This window comes from Seriola lalandi, unplaced genomic scaffold (assembly GCF_002814215.2).
Source record: "Seriola lalandi dorsalis isolate HSWRI2012SDOR001 ecotype SW California unplaced genomic scaffold, Sedor1 jcf7180002054864, whole genome shotgun sequence".
NCBI classification, from domain to species: domain Eukaryota; kingdom Metazoa; phylum Chordata; class Actinopteri; order Carangiformes; family Carangidae; genus Seriola; species Seriola lalandi.
The window spans coordinates 3048113-3053459 of NW_019525417.1; positions in this window are offsets into that span (position 1 = coordinate 3048113).

Here is a 5347-nt window from a genome sequence, read left to right on the forward strand (position 1 = left end):
GAGGGGGGGGGTGGGGGGTGACAACCAGTTGTGCTGACTTTGAAACACACCGATAAATATTGGAGATTGCTTCTCTGGGCTAAATTGCTTGTAAACAATCCACTAGAGTGTCATTATGGGGTGTTTAGGATGTAAAATGAGCTAAGTGACACCCCATTATGGAGAAGACAAGGTGTTAGGACCCATGTGCCAATCCACATCTAAACATATTACATGGAGCACATAAAGAAAATATTTGAACCACCTGTGGGATGAACTTAGACTTTAATGACAAAACAGGGATCAGATAGGGGAAAATTACAGGCCACTCTGCAGCAGTTTTAAAGGCTTTCTCTTGACTCCTCTGCTATTCAGGCAGGGGTTAAACTGGAGTAAAATAATTGCTGTAATGAGCAAAGGCAATCTGCCGCAGACTGAGGCCGGCTCCAGCGAGGCTGTAGCTCCAGGCAAGGCGGAACTTTTATCATTCCTAAAATGTCAACGGGGGACTGGGACGGGCAACACTTCTCTCTGCACTGTGATTTCCTCCTCAGCGCCGACAGGCTGCTGTCCTAAACAAGGGCATGGAAGTCCTGATTTATTTTCACACACATATATTTTTCAATAATTAGTTGTCAAGTTTTTGTTTTTTGTGTATTGCGCCAGTATGAAATTAATTTAAATCTAGAGTGTTTTCTTATGTCTACGTTAATCCATGCTGAATGTTGCCCAACCAAAAGCCATATTTCTTTATTTCCTATTTTCTTTGGTGAATTTTCCTCCGCTTCACTTTATCCATGAAACATGAATTAATACATAATCCCTGACGATAAGTGGAAATCACACGGATGGATTCTCTATCTGAAAAGAAAAAGAAACTTAACACAAAAGACCAAAGGGGATTCGTCTATTCTTCTAAACTCTTTCATTCTTTTGTCCCCCCCCCCCTCCTCCGCTCTCCATCTTGCCAGGAGCCACACAGAAAACAAAACTCACTTGTTTCTATCATCCAAAAGATCACAGGAGGCAGTTTGATTCCGTAGTCAAACCCCTTGATCCTCCAGAAAAAAGAAATGGCTCATAAAAAGCCTCCTCAGATAAAGAGTATTAAAGAAGACGCTTACTGGATGTTTAATAGACCTTTAACCTCCATTCAGGACGTGTAGACGATGCGTTATTGGGTTTTTTAAGAGAGGAATTAACACAAGTCCATTAAGAAAGTTCGCCAGTAATTTACCAAAGGTTCATCTGTTTTAATCCTTAACAAATAGGCCTAGTGCTGTGATGTTAGAAAATGTCAGCTCTTCTGTCACAGGCCTACAGCTCAGACGAGATCAACACTGACCACGCTTGGGATGAAGCCACCAAAATTAAAAACGCTTTAATGCAACGTATATAATCAGACATATATTACAAATACAGATCTAAATATTTTTCTGATAAAACTGCAGGTCGCTTCCTTTATAACGATCTTTTTTTTTTCTTTTTTTTTTGCAACACACAAATACATTTTGAAAGCTTTATGATACCTGATCATTAAGCTTCCTTCTAAACCAATTACACATGATTTTACCATAAATACAATGATTTGACACGCGAGTTCACTGAGTCATGGCCTTTAGAAAAGCACTGACGTTTTTAGTTCTTTACAAATGATTCGCCTGAACTCTGAGACAGACTCCATAAATGTTTCATTTAACATTTTATTAGACTTTAAATGTAGAAATTATAGCCTATATTAATATATTGCTCTGGCTGTTGAAAGTCGCAAATCTGTGTGTTGTCATTTTATGTAAAATGTTGGACGAAGTGTTTAATCCAGTTCCAGTAATAATTTAACCTTTTCGAAAAGGTTAATATCCATTTACTAAAAAAAAAAAACACTAAACACGTTCATTATTAAAATGTGGGAATAACTAACCATTTATAAGCCAAAATCCCTAAAATTTGTAAAAGCACAAGTTTCTTCCACAGTTTTAAAATACCACACCACCACCTTCTGTTCAGAGCCGGAGTGACATAACACAAGTTCTTTAAATAAAAAGTTATAAAGTCTGATCCAACTAACTAAACTAAAACTAAACTGAAAGCCTAAATGAATCTGGAGAGTAATTCATCATGTATTTTGAGTTAGACCTACTTGTTGCTCTCTGGACTGCAAGAATAATTTATTTTAGGCAGAATAAACCACATCATTAGTAATTGACTTGAAATATTTTGTATATATTGTATATATATATATATATATATAAAAGGAGAGCCGTTGCTGGTCCTTCTGAAATATTGAGAGCATCTCATCTTCTGAACGTGTCTTAGAGTCACGCGAGAAAAGACGCATTTTCGATTAAATTATCATCAAATTTTTTACAAATCTGTTTAATTCTGTTTATTTCAGAGTCCAAGTAGATACAAGAGAAGACCTGGACTAAAATAAATTCCTTCGACGCAGGAAAATGTTTTCAATTTCCATTTAGAATATAAACTAATACCCACATTTAACCATCGCAGACTGTATTAACCTGAACGCACAACTATGTCCTTGCTGCAACTACAGATGCAGTAGGAGTCCAGTCATGCCACAGGCCTAAATATTATTAATAATGCAGGATGGATGTTGTAAATTAGTGTTCAGTCTCAGCAGAGATAGCCATCATCATCAATTTCTTGCGGCTGCCTTTACCAAAAAAGACCTATAAAAGCAGTCTCCTGCAGAAAACCAGATGTCCTCATACAGGGAACTTACAGAAATGTTACAACTATATGATGTTTAAAACTCACCATGAAGTCAGTTTTGAGACTATCACACAGTGAACGTCGATTTTAAAGAAAGGATTTAAATACATTGTTGAGTTGGACATTGTAGATAACGTGACACCAACAGGCCTTTACATGCTGATAGTCAATAGGAAAATACAGGAAGTAAAACTCTTGTTTTAACCTAATCTGTTTATCAGCTGGAGTTATGATTGTGATAAAAGTGTTGCCAACTTAAAACGGATTCAGTAATGAAGAATTAAGGTTACAACCCTTTTCACTTCGTACTTATGTGGACTGTAAAGTCCACTAGAGGGCAGTATGTCTGTTTTTTTTTTTTTTGGTTGACCTGCGTTCATGATCAGACTCTGGCCACTATACACTATTAGGCTGAAGTTATTAAGCACAGAGATAGCAATAGAGTCACCACCCGTGAATGTATTAGCCTATATAACTCTTAATAACTGCATTCAGCTTGATGAACAGTCCTAATTCACTCCCACTCTGCTATTAGAAGTCCTACAATGACCCTCTATTGAATAATTACTTCAACGTGTAAATCCATGGAACAATTGTGCATTTATAAGGTACATTTACTGTTGACAGGAGAGGCAGCTTCAGCCTAATATGTGAGACTTTTGAATCTCAGTGCGGGTTGAACACTATAAGGCAGGCCTCCATGCATAGCAGATTTACTGAGCAGCGTAATTACAACAAGTGTGGAGTGTGTGCCAATCATCTATTGGAAATTAAGGGGGAAACATTTTCTTATGTGGACTAATGAGGCAACATTTCTTTTAAAGACGCAGTAAAAGTGTTAAATGTGATGGAAAATTGCCTGAAACCCCCATAAACAAAAACTGCATCACAAACTGCATCACTGAAACTTTAGTGCAAATAGGTTTCTGATCTGTCCTTTACAAGGTAATTTATTTCAACAGAGCAGAGAATGATTACTGTCACCCTTCGGCTAAGTTTTTGTGTTTTACTGTGCAGCATTAACCATTTTGGTGCAGTGTCACAGAACATAAAATTCTTAATGTACCTGGCCGCCTGTGGTTTAAATGTTCTGTTCTCATTTTGCCTTAATGATAGAAAACAACGTGGATTCCGCGGCCCCTCTAATTCTGATCAATAAGTACAGGGATAAAGCTTTATAACCACACTGTGGTCTGGTTTCTTAACAAGCCACATGCTGCTGACTAACATTTTCATTTTTGTAGGGTTAGTTAATTAGCAGTGAGGGGTTCAGACCTGATGGTTCAGAAGTGCAAGAACTTGAATCTTGGCACAAAAAGAAAAACATTCTTGTTGCAACATGGGCCAAACTAAACCAAACGAAAGGCTGTAAAATGATTAGTAAAATGATTAGTATGTGTTGTAAGATTAAAAACATCTTCTGCATGGTAGTGATGGAGCTGAGAGAGGGTTTTTTTCAGGTCAGTGTTTGTCAAATGTCAGCTGTGGATTGATATTACAACAACACATTATTGTGCAATTAGACATTTTTGCGGGGTAAACCTCTGGGTTTGACAATTCATATTTTGCATTATCATATCTTTGAAAATCGTTGTGAAACCATGAGTCCTAGCTTAACCATTTATTAAAGTATATTTTGTGTTGAACCCTCAGTTCTCATCACTCTCAACAGTAAATAGTTGGGCCCTTTTCAACAGCACGGCTGCAGATTTTACTATGACAAATTTCACAAAGGTCGAGCTCAGGCCTTAATCCCTGTTATCATATTAAAAGTAGAAATAGAAACTTACTAAACTTAATTAAAATCATGAACATTAGCAGAAAATGTATCATATAACATACGATCAACATATGATCATGCGGTGGCATGTTTGAATAAAGCCCAGTTTAACCCAGAGGACCACATGCTGCAATGCTTTAAAGTGATAGAGATAACCAGCAGTGGTTGAATTCCGACAGAAAATATTATAAAACATCGATTCTGAGAGAGAAACTTATTAAACAGCTGTCCGTTTAAAATGAGGGAAAACTATCCTCATCTGATGTGGCAATATGAAACTATGACAACCAGCACCACCTTGTGGCAGATCGACACACTGCCATACTCCCTCTGCAGATGAACCTTGAAAAAGAGCACAGGCGACAGTGAATAGATGACGCTGCTTTGCTGATCAGCCTTCAGAAGTGACTAATGCTTTCGATCCAGGAGCATCGCAGCTCCCACTTAACTGGAACATAAACAGCCCTCAAGACACGAGAAAGGATTTCAGTGGAACTCAACAGTACAACCCAACATTATTTTAGTTTGACCAATTCTGCACAATAGGCTCTTTCACATCACACATTTTGATCTGTCACAGCAGGAAAGACACAGGTGTTACCAATAACAATAACAATTCAAGTAAGCCATGGCAGTGTGACAGTGAGCCAGCATGAACAATACCAAGACCCTGAAACTGAACCAGCTAAATTGACTATTATTTAAACCAGTGTGTTTCCTACTGTGACATGTTAAAACATGTCTTTGTTTGTCAGAAAGGCAGAAATCACAAACACATTTTAAAACTCCAATGATTGTTTCTTTCATTAAACATATTGCAGCTTGGCAGCCAAGTCATGCCGGGGGGGGGGGGGG